The sequence below is a fragment of the Electrophorus electricus genome, chromosome 7 (genome assembly GCF_041902795.1).
Source record: "Electrophorus electricus isolate QZ-2024a chromosome 7, ASM4190279v1, whole genome shotgun sequence".
In the NCBI taxonomy this organism is placed as follows: Eukaryota; Metazoa; Chordata; class Actinopteri; order Gymnotiformes; family Gymnotidae; genus Electrophorus; species Electrophorus electricus.
In genome coordinates this window covers 35,943,198-35,964,753 of record NC_137503.1, presented here as the reverse complement: position 1 = coordinate 35,964,753, position 21,556 = coordinate 35,943,198, and the positions used below count along the sequence as shown (strand labels likewise).

The 21,556-nt window shown below is 37.6% G+C and overlaps 12 non-coding genes across 12 annotated transcripts; all 12 read left to right on the top strand.

Moving 5' to 3' along the window:
- The first annotated feature begins 1,260 nt into the window (after positions 1–1,260).
- On the top strand, positions 1,261–1,332 carry trnac-gca (transfer RNA cysteine (anticodon GCA)). The gene has a single exon. It is a non-coding gene; the product is annotated as a tRNA-Cys (tRNA).
- Positions 1,333–2,643: 1,311 nt separating this feature from the next.
- Positions 2,644–2,715, top strand: trnac-gca (transfer RNA cysteine (anticodon GCA)). The gene has a single exon. It is a non-coding gene; the product is annotated as a tRNA-Cys (tRNA).
- Positions 2,716–4,025: 1,310 nt separating this feature from the next.
- On the top strand, positions 4,026–4,097 carry trnac-gca (transfer RNA cysteine (anticodon GCA)). The gene has a single exon. It is a non-coding gene; the product is annotated as a tRNA-Cys (tRNA).
- A 1,312-nt stretch (positions 4,098–5,409) lies between these two features.
- On the top strand, positions 5,410–5,481 carry trnac-gca (transfer RNA cysteine (anticodon GCA)). The gene has a single exon. It is a non-coding gene; the product is annotated as a tRNA-Cys (tRNA).
- Positions 5,482–8,174: 2,693 nt separating this feature from the next.
- trnac-gca (transfer RNA cysteine (anticodon GCA)) lies at positions 8,175–8,246 on the top strand. The gene has a single exon. It is a non-coding gene; the product is annotated as a tRNA-Cys (tRNA).
- Positions 8,247–11,529: 3,283 nt separating this feature from the next.
- trnac-gca (transfer RNA cysteine (anticodon GCA)) lies at positions 11,530–11,601 on the top strand. The gene has a single exon. It is a non-coding gene; the product is annotated as a tRNA-Cys (tRNA).
- A 1,310-nt stretch (positions 11,602–12,911) lies between these two features.
- On the top strand, positions 12,912–12,983 carry trnac-gca (transfer RNA cysteine (anticodon GCA)). The gene has a single exon. It is a non-coding gene; the product is annotated as a tRNA-Cys (tRNA).
- A 1,311-nt stretch (positions 12,984–14,294) lies between these two features.
- On the top strand, positions 14,295–14,366 carry trnac-gca (transfer RNA cysteine (anticodon GCA)). Its single transcript has one exon. It is a non-coding gene; the product is annotated as a tRNA-Cys (tRNA).
- A 1,311-nt stretch (positions 14,367–15,677) lies between these two features.
- trnac-gca (transfer RNA cysteine (anticodon GCA)) lies at positions 15,678–15,749 on the top strand. The gene has a single exon. It is a non-coding gene; the product is annotated as a tRNA-Cys (tRNA).
- A 1,310-nt stretch (positions 15,750–17,059) lies between these two features.
- On the top strand, positions 17,060–17,131 carry trnac-gca (transfer RNA cysteine (anticodon GCA)). Its single transcript has one exon. It is a non-coding gene; the product is annotated as a tRNA-Cys (tRNA).
- Positions 17,132–18,443: 1,312 nt separating this feature from the next.
- Positions 18,444–18,515, top strand: trnac-gca (transfer RNA cysteine (anticodon GCA)). The gene has a single exon. It is a non-coding gene; the product is annotated as a tRNA-Cys (tRNA).
- Positions 18,516–21,208: 2,693 nt separating this feature from the next.
- trnac-gca (transfer RNA cysteine (anticodon GCA)) lies at positions 21,209–21,280 on the top strand. Its single transcript has one exon. It is a non-coding gene; the product is annotated as a tRNA-Cys (tRNA).
- Positions 21,281–21,556: the final 276 nt, after the last annotated feature.

Below are 21,556 nucleotides of genomic sequence, written 5' to 3'. Positions count from 1 at the left end.
CTTTAGTGCATTTATATAACATTCAAAAAAATTCCAGTAACTTCAGTGTCAGTAAGCATATTGCATTTTTTTAAATTTGATCAAGTTCAGGACTCTGTAAGGGATGATGTGCTCATGGGAGTATAAATGTACAAAGCCCTTAACAGGACGTGAGATCAGTGAAAGATCATTTGATTCAGTAATAAAATGTTCCAATGCAATCTTTGCTTTGATTGGAAATCCAGAGGTCACTACTGCATAATTGGTTGCTATTTCATCAAAATCTTCAGAATGCTATTGGTTGCTTGACTTTGGAAAATTTGCTTGAGAAAACGTTTGCAATTACAGTGCACCCTAAGGAAAACATGCAATAACTTAGATGTCAAATATAGATATCTTCTGCTATTTTAATACGTTTACACAATTGTCACCACTGAATAAGCCCTGGTGTGTTGAAAAAATCAATCCTGAATACAGCTCTTAAAAGAATTATAGCCCAGTGGTCATAAATGCTGTCTGCAGATGAGCAGGTCAATTCTGGGTGCTCACTTGTAGCAAGAGTGAGATAGCCTGGTCCTCCTTGACATTTCGGTACGGACTATGCAACTTTTACTCACTGATAGTATCAACTCGGAAAAATGTGAATACCTGCCATTGCAGATATCTTGTCACATTTTCTTCTCTTTTTCAGATTAAAAGATGTAATGTGCATTCTGTGAAAATATATTTCTTTGGGGTACCCAGCGATTGCTTTCTTGGTTATCCTGAGCTTCCTCAGCTTTGAAGTATGTTCATGGAATTTCTTAGTGGTAGAGTATTTGATTTTGGTTCAAGAGGTCTCCAGTTTAACAATTGGTGCTCCCTAGTGTCTGAGGTGAAGTACTTTTTAAAAAAATATTCTACTGCCATCCAACACGTAACTTTAATGCATTTACATCACATTCCCAAAAAGACCAATAACTTCAGAGTCAGTAATCATATTTCCCTTTCTTAATTTGATCAAGATCAAGACTCAGTAGGGGATGATGTCCACATGACAGTGAATGTGAATACAACTCATTACAGCATGTTAGCTCAGTGGCAGATAATTTGATTCTGGAATGAAATGTTCAAATACAATCTTTTCTTTGACTGATGATCCTGAGGTTACTACTGCATAATTGGATGCTATCTCAATGCAATCTTGACAATCCCTTTGGCTGCTTGACATTGGAACATGCACTTGGGCACCCAAGTACTGCTTTTACGGTCAATTGAGTGACCTCAGAAATGGCTTTCAATGGGGGTATAGCTCAATGGTAGAGCATTTGACTGCAGATCAAGAGGTCCCCAGTTCAACTCTGGGTGTCCCCTTGTGGCTCCAATGAATTCTTATTTCTAAAAATATCATGTATTGCCATGCAACTTTAGTGCATTTATATAACATTCAAAAAAATTCCAGTAACTTCAGTGTCAGTAAGCATATTGCATTTTTTTAAATTTGATCAAGTTCAGGACTCTGTAAGGGATGATGTGCTCATGGGAGTATAAACGTACAAAGCCCTTAACAGGACGTGATATCAGTGAAAGATCATTTGAGTCAGGAATAAGATGTTCCAATGCAATCTTTACTTTGATTGGAAATCCAGAGGTCACTACTGCATAATTGGTTGCTATTTCATCAAAATCTTCAGAATGCTATTGGTTGCTTGACTTTGGAAAATTTGCTTGACAAAACTTTTGCAATTACAGTGCACCCTAAGGAAAACATACAATAAGTTAGAAGTCAAATATAGATATCTTCTGCTATTTTAATACGTTTACACAATTGTCACCACTGAATAAGGCCTGGTGTGTTGATAAAATCAATCCTGAACACAGGTCTTAAAAGAATTACAGCCCAGTGATCATAAATGCTGTCTGCAGATGAGCAGGTCAATTCTGGGTGCTCACTTGTAGCAAGACTGAGATAGCCTGGTCCTCCTTGACATTTCGGTACGGACTATGCAACTTTTACTCACTGATAGTATCAACTCGGAAAAATTTGAATACCTGCCATTGCAGATATCTTGTCACATTTTCTTCTCTTTTTCAGATTAAAAGATGTAATGTGCATTCTGTGAAAATATATTTCTTTGGGGTACCCAGCGATTGCTTTCTTGGTATCCTGAGCTTCCTCAGCTTTGAAGTATGTTCATGGAATTTCTTAATGGTAGAGTATTTGATTTTGTTTCAAGAGGTCTCCAGTTTCACTATTGGTGCTCCCTAGTGTCTGAGGTGAAGTGCTTTTTAAAAAAAATATTCTACTGCCATCCAACACGTAACTTTAATGCATTTACATCACATTCCCAAAAAGACCAGTAACTTCAGAGTCAGTAATCATATTTCCCTTTCTTAATTTGATCAAGATCAAGACTCAGTAGGGGATGATGTCCACATGACAGTGAATGTGAATACAACTCATTACAGCATGTTAGCTCAGTGGCAGATAATTTGATTCTGGAATGAAATGTTCAAATACAATCTTTTCTTTGACTGATGATCCTGAGGTTACTACTGCATAATTGGATGCTATCTCAATGCAATCTTGACAATCCCTTTGGCTGCTTGACATTGGAACATGCACTTGGGCACCCAAGTACTGCTTTTGCGGTCAATTGAGTGACCTCAGAAATGGCTTTCAATGGGGGTATAGCTCAGTGGTAGAGCATTTGACTGCAGATCAAGAGGTCCCCAGTTCAACTCTGGGTGCCCCCTTGTGGCTCCAATGATTTCTTATTTCTAAAAATATCATGTATTGCCATGCAACTTTAGTGCATTTATATAACATTCAAAAAAATTCCAGTAACTTCAGTGTCAGTAAGCGTATTGCATTTTTTAAAATTTGATCAAGTTCAGGACTCTGTAAGGGATGATGTGCTCATGGGAGTATAAACGTACAAAGCCCTTAACAGGACGTGAGATCAGTGAAAGATCATTTGATTCAGGAATAAGATGTTCCAATGCAATCTTTGCTTTGATTGGAAATCCAGAGGTCACTACTGCATAATTGGTTGCTATTTCATCAAAATCTTCAGAATGCTATTGGCTGCTCGACTTTGGAAAATTTGCTAGAGAAAACGTTTGCAATTACAGTGCACCCTAAGGAAAACATGCAATAACTTAGATGTCAAATATAGATATCTTCTGCTATTTTAATACGTTTACACAATTGTCACCACTGAATAAGCCCTGGTGTGTTGAAAAAATCAATCCTGAACACAGCTCTTAAAAGAATTATAGCCCAGTGGTCATAAATGCTGTCTGCAGATGAGCAGGTCAATTCTGGGTGCTCAGTTGTAGCAAGAGTGAGATTGCCTGGTCCTCCTTGACATTTCGGTATGCACTATGCAACTTTTACTCACTGATAGTATCAACTCGGAAAAATTTTAATACCTGCCATTGCAGATATCTTGTCACATTTTCTTCTCTTTTTCAGATTAAAAGATGTAATGTGCATTCTGTGAAAATATATTTCTTTGGGGTACCCAGCGATTGCTTTCTTGGTATCCTGAGCTTCCTCAGCTTTGAAGTATGTTAATGGAATTTCTTAGTGGTAGAGTATTTGATTTTGGTTCAAGAGGTTTCCAGTTTAACTATTGGTGCTCCCTAGTGTCTGAGGTGAAGTGCTTTTTAAAAAAATATTCTACTGCCATTCAACAAGCAACTTTAATGCATTTACATCACATTCCCAAAAAGACCAGTAACTTCAGAGTCAGTAATCATATTTCCCTTTCTTAATTTGATCAAGTTCAATACTCAGTAGGGGATGATGTCCACATGACAGTGAATGTGAATACAACTCTTTACAGCATGTTAGCTCAGTGGCAGACAATTTGATTCTGGAATAAAATGTTCAAATTTAATCTTTTCTTTGACTGATGATTCTGAGGTTACTACTGCATAATTGGATGCTATCTCAATGCAATCTTGACAATCCCTTTGGCTGCTTGACATTGGAACATGCACTTGGGCACTCAAGTACTGCTTTTGCGGTCAATTGAGTGACCTCAGAAATGGCTTTCAATGGGGGTATAGCTCAGTGGTAGAGCATTTGACTGCAGATCAAGAGGTCCCCAGTTCATCTCTGGGTGCCCCCTTGTGGCTCCAATGATTTCTTATTTCTAAAAATATCATGTATTGCCATGCAACTTTAGTGCATTTATATAACATTCAAAAAAATTCCAGTAACTTCAGTGTCAGTAAGCGTATTGCATTTTTTTAAATTTGATCAAGTTCAGGACTCTGTAAGGGATGATGTGCTCATGGGAGTATAAACGTACAAAGCCCTTAACAGGACGTGAGATCAGTGAAAGATCATTTGATTCAGGAACAAGATGTTAAAATGCAATCTTTGCTTTGATTGGAAATCCAGAGGTCACTACTGCATAATTGGTTGCTATTTCATCAAAATCTTCAGAATGCTATTGGCTGCTCGACTTTGGAAAATTTGCTTGAGAAAACGTTTGCAATTACAGTGCACCCTAAGGAAAACATGCAATAACTTAGATGTCAAATATAGATATCTTCTGCTATTTTAATACGTTTACACAATTGTCACCACTGAATAAGCCCTGGTGTGTTGAAAAAAATCAATCCTGAACACAGCTCTTAAAAGAATTATAGCCCAGTGGTCATAAATGCTGTCTGCAGATGAGCAGGTCAATTCTGGGTGCTCAGTTGTAGCAAGAGTGAGATTGCCTGGTCCTCCTTGACATTTCGGTATGCACTATGCAACTTTTACTCACTGATAGTATCAACTCGGAAAAATGTGAATACCTGCCATTGCAGATATCTTGTCACATTTTCTTCTCTTTTTCAGATTAAAAGATGTAATGTGCATTCTGTGAAAATATATTTCTTTGGGGTACCCAGCGATTGCTTTCTTGGTTATCCTGAGCTTCCTCAGCTTTGAAGTATGTTCATGGAATTTCTTAGTGGTAGAGTATTTGATTTTGGTTCAAGAGGTCTCCAGTTTAACAATTGGTGCTCCCTAGTGTCTGAGGTGAAGTACTTTTTAAAAAAATATTCTACTGCCATCCAACACGTAACTTTAATGCATTTACATCACATTCCCAAAAAGACCAATAACTTCAGAGTCAGTAATCATATTTCCCTTTCTTAATTTGATCAAGATCAAGACTCAGTAGGGGATGATGTCCACATGACAGTGAATGTGAATACAACTCATTACAGCATGTTAGCTCAGTGGCAGATAATTTGATTCTGGAATGAAATGTTCAAATACAATCTTTTCTTTGACTGATGATCCTGAGGTTACTACTGCATAATTGGATGCTATCTCAATGCAATCTTGACAATCCCTTTGGCTGCTTGACATTGGAACATGCACTTGGGCACCCAAGTACTGCTTTTACGGTCAATTGAGTGACCTCAGAAATGGCTTTCAATGGGGGTATAGCTCAATGGTAGAGCATTTGACTGCAGATCAAGAGGTCCCCAGTTCAACTCTGGGTGTCCCCTTTTGGCTCCAATGAATTCTTATTTCTAAAAATATCATGTATTGCCATGCAACTTTAGTGCATTTATATAACATTCAAAAAAATTCCAGTAACTTCAGTGTCAGTAAGCATATTGCATTTTTTTAAATTTGATCAAGTTCAGGACTCTGTAAGGGATGATGTGCTCATGGGAGTATAAACGTACAAAGCCCTTAACAGGACGTGATATCAGTGAAAGATCATTTGAGTCAGGAATAACATGTTCCAATGCAATCTTTACTTTGATTGGAAATCCAGAGGTCACTACTGCATAATTGGTTGCTATTTCATCAAAATCTTCAGAATGCTATTGGTTGCTTGACTTTGGAAAATTTGCTTGACAAAACTTTTGCAATTACAGTGCACCCTAAGGAAAACATACAATAAGTTAGAAGTCAAATATAGATATCTTCTGCTATTTTAATACGTTTACACAATTGTCACCACTGAATAAGGCCTGGTGTGTTGATAAAATCAATCCTGAACACAGGTCTTAAAAGAATTACAGCCCAGTGATCATAAATGCTGTCTGCAGATGAGCAGGTCAATTCTGGGTGCTCACTTGTAGCAAGAGTGAGATAGCCTGGTCCTCCTTGACATTTTGGTATGCACTATGCAACTTTTACTCACTGATAGTATCAACTCGGAAAAATTTGAATACCTGCCATTGCAGATATCTTGTCACATTTTCTTCTCTTTTTCAGATTAAAAGATGTAATGTGCATTCTGTGAAAATATATTTCTTTGGGGTACCCAGCGATTGCTTTCTTGGTATCCTGAGCTTCCTCAGCTTTGAAGTATGTTAATGGAATTTCTTAGTGGTAGAGTATTTGATTTTGGTTCAAGAGGTTTCCAGTTTAACTATTGGTGCTCCCTAGTGTCTGAGGTGAAGTGCTTTTTAAAAAAATATTCTACTGCCATTCAACAAGCAACTTTAATGCATTTACATCACATTCCCAAAAAGACCAGTAACTTCAGAGTCAGTAATCATATTTCCCTTTCTTAATTTGATCAAGTTCAATACTCAGTAGGGGATGATGTCCACATGACAGTGAATGTGAATACAACTCTTTACAGCATGTTAGCTCAGTGGCAGACAATTTGATTCTGGAATAAAATGTTCAAATTCAATCTTTTCTTTGACTGATGATTCTGAGGTTACTACTGCATAATTGGATGCTATCTCAATGCAATCTTGACAATCCCTTTGGCTGCTTGACATTGGAACATGCACTTGGGCACTCAAGTACTGCTTTTGCAGTCAATTGAGTGACCTCAGAGACGGCTTTCAATGGTGGTATAGGTCAGTGGCAGAGCATTTGACTGCAGATCAATAGGTCCCCAGTTCACCTCTGGGTGCCCCCTTGTGGCTGGAATGATTTTTTATTTCTAAAAATATCATGTATTGCCATGCAACTTTAGTGCATTTATATAACATTCAAAAAAATTCCAGTAACTTCAGTGTCAGTAAGCATATTGCATTTTTTTAAATTTGATCAAGTTCAGGACTCTGTAAGGGTTGATGTGCTCATGGGAGTATAAACGTACAAAGCCCTTAACAGGACGTGAGATCAGTGAAAGATCATTTGAGTCAGGAATAAGATGTTCCAATGCAATCTTTACTTTGATTGGAAATCCAGAGGTCACTACTGCATAATTGGTTGCTATTTCATCAAAATCTTCAGAATGCTATTGGTTGCTTGACTTTGGAAAATTTGCTTGACAAAACTTTTGCAATTACAGTGCACCCTAAGGAAAACATACAATAAGTTAGAAGTCAAATATAGATATCTTCTGCTATTTTAATACGTTTACACAATTGTCACCACTGAATAAGGCCTGGTGTGTTGATAAAATCAATCCTGAACACAGGTCTTAAAAGAATTACAGCCCAGTGATCATAAATGCTGTCTGCAGATGAGCAGGTCAATTCTGGGTGCTCAGTTCTAGCAAGAGTGAGATAGCCTGGTCCTCCTTGACATTTCGGTATGCACTACGCAACTTTTACTCACTGATAGTATCAACTCGGAAAAATGTGAATACCTGCCATTGCAGATATCTTGTCACATTTTCTTCTCTTTTTCAGATTAAAAGATGTAATGTGCATTCTGTGAAAATATATTTCTTTGGGGTACCCAGCGATTGCTTTCTTGGTTATCCTGAGCTTCCTCAGCTTTGAAGTATGTTCATGGAATTTCTTAGTGGTAGAGTATTTGATTTTGGTTCAAGAGGTCTCCAGTTTAACAATTGGTGCTCCCTAGTGTCTGAGGTGAAGTACTTTTTAAAAAAATATTCTACTGCCATCCAACACGTAACTTTAATGCATTTACATCACATTCCCAAAAAGACCAATAACTTCAGAGTCAGTAATCATATTTCCCTTTCTTAATTTGATCAAGATCAAGACTCAGTAGGGGATGATGTCCACATGACAGTGAATGTGAATACAACTCATTACAGCATGTTAGCTCAGTGGCAGATAATTTGATTCTGGAATGAAATGTTCAAATACAATCTTTTCTTTGACTGATGATCCTGAGGTTACTACTGCATAATTGGATGCTATCTCAATGCAATCTTGACAATCCCTTTGGCTGCTTGACATTGGAACATGCACTTGGGCACCCAAGTACTGCTTTTACGGTCAATTGAGTGACCTCAGAAATGGCTTTCAATGGGGGTATAGCTCAATGGTAGAGCATTTGACTGCAGATCAAGAGGTCCCCAGTTCAACTCTGGGTGTCCCCTTGTGGCTGTAATGGTTTCTTATGTCTAAAAATATCATGTATTGCCATGCAAGTTTAGTGCATTTATATCACATTCAAAAAAATTCCAGTAACTTCACTGTCAGTAAGCGTATTCCATTTTTTAAATTTGATCAAGTTCAGGACTCTGTAAGGGATGATGTGCTCATGGGAGTATAAACGTAAAAAGCCCTTAACAGGACGTGAGATCAGTGAAAGATCATTTGATTCAGGAATAAGATGTTCCAATGCAATCTTTGCTTTGATTGGAAATCCAGAGGTCACTACTACATAATTGGTTGCTATTTCATCAAAATCTTCAGAATGCTATTGGTTGCTTGACTTTGGAAAATTTGCTTGACAAAACGTTTGCAATTACAGTGCACCTTAAGGAAAACATGCAATAACTTAGATGTCAAATACAGATATCATCTGCTATTTTAATACGTTTACACAATTGTCACCACTAAATAAGCCCTGGTGTGTTGAAAAAATCAATCCTGAACACAGCTCTTAAAAGAATTATAGCCCAGTGGTCATAAATGCTGTCTGCAGATGAGCAGGTCAATTCTGGGTGCTCAGTTGTAGCAAGAGTGAGATAGCCTGGTCCTCCTTGACATTTCGGTATGCACTATGCAACTTTTACTCACTGATAGTATCAACTCGGAAAAATGTGAATACCTGCCATTGCAGATATCTTGTCACATATTCCATTTTTTAAATTTGATCAAGTTCAGGACTCTGTAAGGGATGATGTGCTCATGGGAGTATAAACGTACAAAGCCCTTAACAGGACGTGAGATCAGTGAAAGATCATTTGAGTCAGGAATAAGATGTTCCAATGCAATCTTTACTTTGATTGGAAATCCAGAGGTCACTACTGCATAATTGGTTGCTATTTCATCAAAATCTTCAGAATGCTATTGGTTGCTTGACTTTGGAAAATTTGCTTGACAAAACTTTTGCAATTACAGTGCACCCTAAGGAAAACATACAATAACTTAGAAGTCAAATATAGATATCTTCTGCTATTTTAATACGTTTACACAATTGTCACCACTGAATAAGGCCTGGTGTGTTGATAAAATCAATCCTGAACACAGGTCTTAAAAGAATTACAGCCCAGTGATCATAAATGCTGTCTGCAGATGAGCAGGTCAATTCTGGGTGCTCACTTGTAGCAAGAGTGAGATAGCCTGGTCCTCCTTGACATTTTGGTATGCACTATGCAACTTTTACTCACTGATAGTATCAACTCGGAAAAATTTTAACACCTGCCATTGCAGATATCTTGTCACATTTTCTTCTCTTTTTCAGATTAAAAGATGTAATGTGCATTCTGTGAAAATATATTTCTTTGGGGTACCCAGCGATTGCTTTCTTGGTATCCTGAGCTTCCTCAGCTTTGAAGTATGTTAATGGAATTTCTTAGTGGTAGTGTATTTGATTTTGGTTCAAGAGGTTTCCAGTTTAACTATTGGTGCTCCCTAGTGTCTGAGGTGAAGTGCTTTTTAAAAAAATATTCTACTGCCATTCAACAAGCAACTTTAATGCATTTACATCACATTCCCAAAAAGACCAGTAACTTCAGAGTCAGTAATCATATTTCCCTTTCTTAATTTGATCAAGTTCAAGACTCAGTAGGGGATGATGTCCACATGACAGTGAATGTGAATACAACTCTTTACAGCATGTTAGCTCAGTGGCAGACAATTTGATTCTGGAATAAAATGTTCAAATTCAATCTTTTCTTTGACTGATGATTCTGAGGTTACTACTGCATAATTGGATGCTATCTCAATGCAATCTTGACAATCCCTTTGGCTGCTTGACATTGGAACATGCACTTGGGCACCCAAGAACTGCATTTTCGGTCAATTGAGTGACCTCAGAGACGGCTTTCAATGGTGGTATAGGTCAGTGGCAGAGCATTTGACTGCAGATCAATAGGTCCCCAGTTCACCTCTGGGTGCCCCCTTGTGGCTGGAATGATTTTTTATTTCTAAAAATATCATGTATTGCCATGCAACTTTAGTGCATTTATATAACATTCAAAAAAATTCCAGTAACTTCAGTGTCAGTAAGCATATTCCATTTTTTAAATTTGATCAAGTTCAGGACTCTGTAAGGGATGATGTGCTCATGGGAGTATAAACGTACAAAGCCCTTAACAGGACGTGAGATCAGTGAAAGATCATTTGAGTCAGGAATAAGATGTTCCAATGCAATCTTTACTTTGATTGGAAATCCAGAGGTCACTACTGCATAATTGGTTGCTATTTCATCAAAATCTTCAGAATGCTATTGGTTGCTTGACTTTGGAAAATTTGCTTGACAAAACTTTTGCAATTACAGTGCACCCTAAGGAAAACATACAATAACTTAGAAGTCAAATATAGATATCTTCTGCTATTTTAATACGTTTACACAATTGACACCACTGAATAAGGCCTGGTGTGTTGATAAAATCAATCCTGAACACAGGTCTTAAAAGAATTACAGCCCAGTGATCATAAATGCTGTCTGCAGATGAGCAGGTCAATTCTGGGTGCTCACTTGTAGCAAGAGTGAGATAGCCTGGTCCTCCTTGACATTTTGGTATGCACTATGCAACTTTTACTCACTGATAGTATCAACTCGGAAAAATTTGAATACCTGCCATTGCAGATATCTTGTCACATTTTCTTCTCTTTTTCAGATTAAAAGATGTAATGTGCATTCTGAGAAAATATATTTCTTTGGGGTACCCAGCGATTGCTTTCTTGGTATCCTGAGCTTCCTCAGCTTTGAAGTATGTTCATGGAATTTCTTAGTGGTAGAGTATTTGATTTTGGTTCAAGAGGTTTCCAGTTTAACTATTGGTGCTCCCTAGTGTCTGAGGTGAAGTGCTTTTTAAAAAAATATTCTACTGCCATCCAACAAGCAACTTTAATGCATTTACATCACATTCCCAAAAAGACCAGTAACTTCAGAGTCAGTAATCATATTTCCCTTTCTTAATTTGATCAAGTTCAAGACTCAGTAGGGGATGATGTCCACATGACAGTGAATGTGAATACAACTCTTTACAGCATGTTAGCTCAGTGGCAGATAATTTGATTCTGGAATAAAATGTTCAAATTCAATCTTTTCTTTGACTGATGATCCTGAGGTTACTACTGCATAATTGCATGCTATCTCAATGCAATCTTGACAATCCCATTGGCTGCTTGACATTGGAACATGCACTTGGGCACCCAAGTACTGCTTTTGCAGTCAATTGAGTGACCTCAGATATGGCTCTCAATGGGGGTATAGCTCAGTGGTAGAGCATTTGACTGCAGATCAAGAGGTCCCCATTTCAACTCTGGGTGCCCCCTTGTTGCTCCAATGATTTCTTATTTCTAAAAATATCATGTATTGCCATGCAACTTTAGTGCATTTATATAACATTCAAAAAAATTCCAGTAACTTCAGTGTCAGTAAGCATATTGCATTTTTTAAATTTGATCAAGTTCAGGACTCTGTAAGGGATGATGTGCTCATGGGAGTATAAACGTACAAAGCCCTTAACAGGACGTGAGATCAGTGAAAGATCATTTGATTCAGGAATAAGATGTTCCCAAGCAATCTTTTCTTTGATTGGAAATCCAGAGGTCACTACTGCATAATTGGTTGCTATTTCATCAAAATCTTCAGAATGCTATTGGTTGCTTGACTTTGGAAAATTTGCTTGAGAAAACGTTTGCAATTACAGTGCACCCTAAGGAAAACATGCAATAACTTAGATGTCAAATATAGATATCTTCTGCTATTTTAATACGTTTACACAGTTGTCACCACTGAATAAGCCCTGGTGTGTTGAAAAAATCAATCCTGAATACAGCGCTTAAAAGAATTATAGCCCAGTGGTCATAAATGCTGTCTGCAGATGAGCAGGTCAATTCTGGGTGCTCAGTTGTAGCAAGAGTGAGATAGCCTGGTCCTCCTTGACATTTCGGTATGCACTATGCAACTTTTACTCACTGATAGTATCAACTCGGAAAAATGTGAATACCTGCCATTGCAGATATCTTGTCACATTTTCTTCTCTTTTTCAGATTAAAAGATGTAATGTGCATTCTGTGAAAATATATTTCTTTGGGGTACCCAGCGATTGCTTTCTTGGTATCCTGAGCTTCCTCAGCTTTGAAGTATGTTCATGGAATTTCTTAGTGGTAGAGTATTTGATTTTGGTTCAAGAGGTTTCCAGTTTAACTATTGGTGCTCCCTAGTGTCTGAGGTGAAGTGCTTTTTAAAAAAAATATTCTACTGCCATCCAACAAGCAACTTTAATGCATTTACATCACATTCCCAAAAAGACCAGTAACTTCAGAGTCAGTAATCATATTTCCCTTTCTTAATTTGATCAAGTTCAAGACTCAGTAGGGGATGATGTCCACATGACAGTGAATGTGAATACAACTCTTTACAGCATGTTAGCTCATTGGCATACAATTTGATTCTGGAATAAAATGTTCAAATTCAATCTTTTCTTTGACTGATGATTCTGAGGTTACTACTGCATAATTGCATGCTATCTCAATGCAATCTTGACAATCCCTTTGGCTGCTTGACATTGGAACATGCACTTGGGCACCCAAGTACTGCGTTTGCGGTCAATTGAGTGACCTCAGAAATGGTGTTCAATGGGGGTATAGCTCAGTGGTAGAGCATTTGACTGCAGATCAAGAGGTCCCTAGTTCAACTCTGGGTGCCCCCTTGTGGTTCCAATGATTTCTTATTTCTAAAAATATCATGTATTGCCATGCAACTTTAGTGCATTTATATAACATTCAAAAAAATTCCAGTAACTTCAGTGTCAGTAAGCATATTGCATTTTTTTAAATTTGATCAAGTTCAGGACTCTGTAAGGGATGATGTGCTCATGGGAGTATAAATGTACAAAGCCCTTAACAGGACGTGAGATCAGTGAAAGATCATTTGATTCAGTAATAAAATGTTCCAATGCAATCTTTGCTTTGATTGGAAATCCAGAGGTCACTACTGCATAATTGGTTGCTATTTCATCAAAATCTTCAGAATGCTATTGGTTGCTTGACTTTGGAAAATTTGCTTGAGAAAACGTTTGCAATTACAGTGCACCCTAAGGAAAACATGCAATAACTTAGATGTCAAATATAGATATCTTCTGCTATTTTAATACGTTTACACAATTGTCACCACTGAATAAGCCCTGGTGTGTTGAAAAAATCAATCCTGAATACAGCTCTTAAAAGAATTATAGCCCAGTGGTCATAAATGCTGTCTGCAGATGAGCAGGTCAATTCTGGGTGCTCACTTGTAGCAAGAGTGAGATAGCCTGGTCCTCCTTGACATTTCGGTACGGACTATGCAACTTTTACTCACTGATAGTATCAACTCGGAAAAATGTGAATACCTGCCATTGCAGATATCTTGTCACATTTTCTTCTCTTTTTCAGATTAAAAGATGTAATGTGCATTCTGTGAAAATATATTTCTTTGGGGTACCCAGCGATTGCTTTCTTGGTTATCCTGAGCTTCCTCAGCTTTGAAGTATGTTCATGGAATTTCTTAGTGGTAGAGTATTTGATTTTGGTTCAAGAGGTCTCCAGTTTAACAATTGGTGCTCCCTAGTGTCTGAGGTGAAGTACTTTTTAAAAAAATATTCTACTGCCATCCAACACGTAACTTTAATGCATTTACATCACATTCCCAAAAAGACCAATAACTTCAGAGTCAGTAATCATATTTCCCTTTCTTAATTTGATCAAGATCAAGACTCAGTAGGGGATGATGTCCACATGACAGTGAATGTGAATACAACTCATTACAGCATGTTAGCTCAGTGGCAGATAATTTGATTCTGGAATGAAATGTTCAAATACAATCTTTTCTTTGACTGATGATCCTGAGGTTACTACTGCATAATTGGATGCTATCTCAATGCAATCTTGACAATCCCTTTGGCTGCTTGACATTGGAACATGCACTTGGGCACCCAAGTACTGCTTTTACGGTCAATTGAGTGACCTCAGAAATGGCTTTCAATGGGGGTATAGCTCAATGGTAGAGCATTTGACTGCAGATCAAGAGGTCCCCAGTTCAACTCTGGGTGTCCCCTTGTGGCTCCAATGAATTCTTATTTCTAAAAATATCATGTATTGCCATGCAACTTTAGTGCATTTATATAACATTCAAAAAAATTCCAGTAACTTCAGTGTCAGTAAGCATATTGCATTTTTTTAAATTTGATCAAGTTCAGGACTCTGTAAGGGATGATGTGCTCATGGGAGTATAAACGTACAAAGCCCTTAACAGGACGTGATATCAGTGAAAGATCATTTGAGTCAGGAATAAGATGTTCCAATGCAATCTTTACTTTGATTGGAAATCCAGAGGTCACTACTGCATAATTGGTTGCTATTTCATCAAAATCTTCAGAATGCTATTGGTTGCTTGACTTTGGAAAATTTGCTTGACAAAACTTTTGCAATTACAGTGCACCCTAAGGAAAACATACAATAAGTTAGAAGTCAAATATAGATATCTTCTGCTATTTTAATACGTTTACACAATTGTCACCACTGAATAAGGCCTGGTGTGTTGATAAAATCAATCCTGAACACAGGTCTTAAAAGAATTACAGCCCAGTGATCATAAATGCTGTCTGCAGATGAGCAGGTCAATTCTGGGTGCTCACTTGTAGCAAGACTGAGATAGCCTGGTCCTCCTTGACATTTCGGTACGGACTATGCAACTTTTACTCACTGATAGTATCAACTCGGAAAAATTTGAATACCTGCCATTGCAGATATCTTGTCACATTTTCTTCTCTTTTTCAGATTAAAAGATGTAATGTGCATTCTGTGAAAATATATTTCTTTGGGGTACCCAGCGATTGCTTTCTTGGTATCCTGAGCTTCCTCAGCTTTGAAGTATGTTCATGGAATTTCTTAATGGTAGAGTATTTGATTTTGTTTCAAGAGGTCTCCAGTTTCACTATTGGTGCTCCCTAGTGTCTGAGGTGAAGTGCTTTTTAAAAAAAATATTCTACTGCCATCCAACACGTAACTTTAATGCATTTACATCACATTCCCAAAAAGACCAGTAACTTCAGAGTCAGTAATCATATTTCCCTTTCTTAATTTGATCAAGATCAAGACTCAGTAGGGGATGATGTCCACATGACAGTGAATGTGAATACAACTCATTACAGCATGTTAGCTCAGTGGCAGATAATTTGATTCTGGAATGAAATGTTCAAATACAATCTTTTCTTTGACTGATGATCCTGAGGTTACTACTGCATAATTGGATGCTATCTCAATGCAATCTTGACAATCCCTTTGGCTGCTTGACATTGGAACATGCACTTGGGCACCCAAGTACTGCTTTTGCGGTCAATTGAGTGACCTCAGAAATGGCTTTCAATGGGGGTATAGCTCAGTGGTAGAGCATTTGACTGCAGATCAAGAGGTCCCCAGTTCAACTCTGGGTGCCCCCTTGTGGCTCCAATGATTTCTTATTTCTAAAAATATCATGTATTGCCATGCAACTTTAGTGCATTTATATAACATTCAAAAAAATTCCAGTAACTTCAGTGTCAGTAAGCGTATTGCATTTTTTAAAATTTGATCAAGTTCAGGACTCTGTAAGGGATGATGTGCTCATGGGAGTATAAACGTACAAAGCCCTTAACAGGACGTGAGATCAGTGAAAGATCATTTGATTCAGGAATAAGATGTTCCAATGCAATCTTTGCTTTGATTGGAAATCCAGAGGTCACTACTGCATAATTGGTTGCTATTTCATCAAAATCTTCAGAATGCTATTGGCTGCTCGACTTTGGAAAATTTGCTAGAGAAAACGTTTGCAATTACAGTGCACCCTAAGGAAAACATGCAATAACTTAGATGTCAAATATAGATATCTTCTGCTATTTTAATACGTTTACACAATTGTCACCACTGAATAAGCCCTGGTGTGTTGAAAAAATCAATCCTGAACACAGCTCTTAAAAGAATTATAGCCCAGTGGTCATAAATGCTGTCTGCAGATGAGCAGGTCAATTCTGGGTGCTCAGTTGTAGCAAGAGTGAGATTGCCTGGTCCTCCTTGACATTTCGGTATGCACTATGCAACTTTTACTCACTGATAGTATCAACTCGGAAAAATTTTAATACCTGCCATTGCAGATATCTTGTCACATTTTCTTCTCTTTTTCAGATTAAAAGATGTAATGTGCATTCTGTGAAAATATATTTCTTTGGGGTACCCAGCGATTGCTTTCTTGGTATCCTGAGCTTCCTCAGCTTTGAAGTATGTTAATGGAATTTCTTAGTGGTAGAGTATTTGATTTTGGTTCAAGAGGTTTCCAGTTTAACTATTGGTGCTCCCTAGTGTCTGAGGTGAAGTGCTTTTTAAAAAAATATTCTACTGCCATTCAACAAGCAACTTTAATGCATTTACATCACATTCCCAAAAAGACCAGTAACTTCAGAGTCAGTAATCATATTTCCCTTTCTTAATTTGATCAAGTTCAATACTCAGTAGGGGATGATGTCCACATGACAGTGAATGTGAATACAACTCTTTACAGCATGTTAGCTCAGTGGCAGACAATTTGATTCTGGAATAAAATGTTCAAATTTAATCTTTTCTTTGACTGATGATTCTGAGGTTACTACTGCATAATTGGATGCTATCTCAATGCAATCTTGACAATCCCTTTGGCTGCTTGACATTGGAACATGCACTTGGGCACTCAAGTACTGCTTTTGCGGTCAATTGAGTGACCTCAGAAATGGCTTTCAATGGGGGTATAGCTCAGTGGTAGAGCATTTGACTGCAGATCAAGAGGTCCCCAGTTCATCTCTGGGTGCCCCCTTGTGGCTCCAATGATTTCTTATTTCTAAAAATATCATGTATTGCCATGCAACTTTAGTGCATTTATATAACATTCAAAAAAATTCCAGTAACTTCAGTGTCAGTAAGCGTATTGCATTTTTTTAAATTTGATCAAGTTCAGGACTCTGTAAGGGATGATGTGCTCATGGGAGTATAAACGTACAAAGCCCTTAACAGGACGTGAGATCAGTGAAAGATCATTTGATTCAGGAACAAGATGTTAAAATGCAATCTTTGCTTTGATTGGAAATCCAGAGGTCACTACTGCATAATTGGTTGCTATTTCATCAAAATCTTCAGAATGCTATTGGCTGCTCGACTTTGGAAAATTTGCTTGAGAAAACGTTTGCAATTACAGTGCACCCTAAGGAAAACATGCAATAACTTAGATGTCAAATATAGATATCTTCTGCTATTTTAATACGTTTACACAATTGTCACCACTGAATAAGCCCTGGTGTGTTGAAAAAAATCAATCCTGAACACAGCTCTTAAAAGAATTATAGCCCAGTGGTCATAAATGCTGTCTGCAGATGAGCAGGTCAATTCTGGGTGCTCAGTTGTAGCAAGAGTGAGATTGCCTGGTCCTCCTTGACATTTCGGTATGCACTATGCAACTTTTACTCACTGATAGTATCAACTCGGAAAAATGTGAATACCTGCCATTGCAGATATCTTGTCACATTTTCTTCTCTTTTTCAGATTAAAAGATGTAATGTGCATTCTGTGAAAATATATTTCTTTGGGGTACCCAGCGATTGCTTTCTTGGTTATCCTGAGCTTCCTCAGCTTTGAAGTATGTTCATGGAATTTCTTAGTGGTAGAGTATTTGATTTTGGTTCAAGAGGTCTCCAGTTTAACAATTGGTGCTCCCTAGTGTCTGAGGTGAAGTACTTTTTAAAAAAATATTCTACTGCCATCCAACACGTAACTTTAATGCATTTACATCACATTCCCAAAAAGACCAATAACTTCAGAGTCAGTAATCATATTTCCCTTTCTTAATTTGATCAAGATCAAGACTCAGTAGGGGATGATGTCCACATGACAGTGAATGTGAATACAACTCATTACAGCATGTTAGCTCAGTGGCAGATAATTTGATTCTGGAATGAAATGTTCAAATACAATCTTTTCTTTGACTGATGATCCTGAGGTTACTACTGCATAATTGGATGCTATCTCAATGCAATCTTGACAATCCCTTTGGCTGCTTGACATTGGAACATGCACTTGGGCACCCAAGTACTGCTTTTACGGTCAATTGAGTGACCTCAGAAATGGCTTTCAATGGGGGTATAGCTCAATGGTAGAGCATTTGACTGCAGATCAAGAGGTCCCCAGTTCAACTCTGGGTGTCCCCTTTTGGCTCCAATGAATTCTTATTTCTAAAAATATCATGTATTGCCATGCAACTTTAGTGCATTTATATAACATTCAAAAAAATTCCAGTAACTTCAGTGTCAGTAAGCATATTGCATTTTTTTAAATTTGATCAAGTTCAGGACTCTGTAAGGGATGATGTGCTCATGGGAGTATAAACGTACAAAGCCCTTAACAGGACGTGATATCAGTGAAAGATCATTTGAGTCAGGAATAACATGTTCCAATGCAATCTTTACTTTGATTGGAAATCCAGAGGTCACTACTGCATAATTGGTTGCTATTTCATCAAAATCTTCAGAATGCTATTGGTTGCTTGACTTTGGAAAATTTGCTTGACAAAACTTTTGCAATTACAGTGCACCCTAAGGAAAACATACAATAAGTTAGAAGTCAAATATAGATATCTTCTGCTATTTTAATACGTTTACACAATTGTCACCACTGAATAAGGCCTGGTGTGTTGATAAAATCAATCCTGAACACAGGTCTTAAAAGAATTACAGCCCAGTGATCATAAATGCTGTCTGCAGATGAGCAGGTCAATTCTGGGTGCTCACTTGTAGCAAGAGTGAGATAGCCTGGTCCTCCTTGACATTTTGGTATGCACTATGCAACTTTTACTCACTGATAGTATCAACTCGGAAAAATTTGAATACCTGCCATTGCAGATATCTTGTCACATTTTCTTCTCTTTTTCAGATTAAAAGATGTAATGTGCATTCTGTGAAAATATATTTCTTTGGGGTACCCAGCGATTGCTTTCTTGGTATCCTGAGCTTCCTCAGCTTTGAAGTATGTTAATGGAATTTCTTAGTGGTAGAGTATTTGATTTTGGTTCAAGAGGTTTCCAGTTTAACTATTGGTGCTCCCTAGTGTCTGAGGTGAAGTGCTTTTTAAAAAAATATTCTACTGCCATTCAACAAGCAACTTTAATGCATTTACATCACATTCCCAAAAAGACCAGTAACTTCAGAGTCAGTAATCATATTTCCCTTTCTTAATTTGATCAAGTTCAATACTCAGTAGGGGATGATGTCCACATGACAGTGAATGTGAATACAACTCTTTACAGCATGTTAGCTCAGTGGCAGACAATTTGATTCTGGAATAAAATGTTCAAATTCAATCTTTTCTTTGACTGATGATTCTGAGGTTACTACTGCATAATTGGATGCTATCTCAATGCAATCTTGACAATCCCTTTGGCTGCTTGACATTGGAACATGCACTTGGGCACTCAAGTACTGCTTTTGCAGTCAATTGAGTGACCTCAGAGACGGCTTTCAATGGTGGTATAGGTCAGTGGCAGAGCATTTGACTGCAGATCAATAGGTCCCCAGTTCACCTCTGGGTGCCCCCTTGTGGCTGGAATGATTTTTTATTTCTAAAAATATCATGTATTGCCATGCAACTTTAGTGCATTTATATAACATTCAAAAAAATTCCAGTAACTTCAGTGTCAGTAAGCATATTGCATTTTTTTAAATTTGATCAAGTTCAGGACTCTGTAAGGGTTGATGTGCTCATGGGAGTATAAACGTACAAAGCCCTTAACAGGACGTGAGATCAGTGAAAGATCATTTGAGTCAGGAATAAGATGTTCCAATGCAATCTTTACTTTGATTGGAAATCCAGAGGTCACTACTGCATAATTGGTTGCTATTTCATCAAAATCTTCAGAATGCTATTGGTTGCTTGACTTTGGAAAATTTGCTTGACAAAACTTTTGCAATTACAGTGCACCCTAAGGAAAACATACAATAAGTTAGAAGTCAAATATAGATATCTTCTGCTATTTTAATACGTTTACACAATTGTCACCACTGAATAAGGCCTGGTGTGTTGATAAAATCAATCCTGAACACAGGTCTTAAAAGAATTACAGCCCAGTGATCATAAATGCTGTCTGCAGATGAGCAGGTCAATTCTGGGTGCTCAGTTCTAGCAAGAGTGAGATAGCCTGGTCCTCCTTGACATTTCGGTATGCACTACGCAACTTTTACTCACTGATAGTATCAACTCGGAAAAATGTGAATACCTGCCATTGCAGATATCTTGTCACATTTTCTTCTCTTTTTCAGATTAAAAGATGTAATGTGCATTCTGTGAAAATATATTTCTTTGGGGTACCCAGCGATTGCTTTCTTGGTTATCCTGAGCTTCCTCAGCTTTGAAGTATGTTCATGGAATTTCTTAGTGGTAGAGTATTTGATTTTGGTTCAAGAGGTCTCCAGTTTAACAATTGGTGCTCCCTAGTGTCTGAGGTGAAGTACTTTTTAAAAAAATATTCTACTGCCATCCAACACGTAACTTTAATGCATTTACATCACATTCCCAAAAAGACCAATAACTTCAGAGTCAGTAATCATATTTCCCTTTCTTAATTTGATCAAGATCAAGACTCAGTAGGGGATGATGTCCACATGACAGTGAATGTGAATACAACTCATTACAGCATGTTAGCTCAGTGGCAGATAATTTGATTCTGGAATGAAATGTTCAAATACAATCTTTTCTTTGACTGATGATCCTGAGGTTACTACTGCATAATTGGATGCTATCTCAATGCAATCTTGACAATCCCTTTGGCTGCTTGACATTGGAACATGCACTTGGGCACCCAAGTACTGCTTTTACGGTCAATTGAGTGACCTCAGAAATGGCTTTCAATGGGGGTATAGCTCAATGGTAGAGCATTTGACTGCAGATCAAGAGGTCCCCAGTTCAACTCTGGGTGTCCCCTTGTGGCTGTAATGGTTTCTTATGTCTAAAAATATCATGTATTGCCATGCAAGTTTAGTGCATTTATATCACATTCAAAAAAATTCCAGTAACTTCACTGTCAGTAAGCGTATTCCATTTTTTAAATTTGATCAAGTTCAGGACTCTGTAAGGGATGATGTGCTCATGGGAGTATAAACGTAAAAAGCCCTTAACAGGACGTGAGATCAGTGAAAGATCATTTGATTCAGGAATAAGATGTTCCAATGCAATCTTTGCTTTGATTGGAAATCCAGAG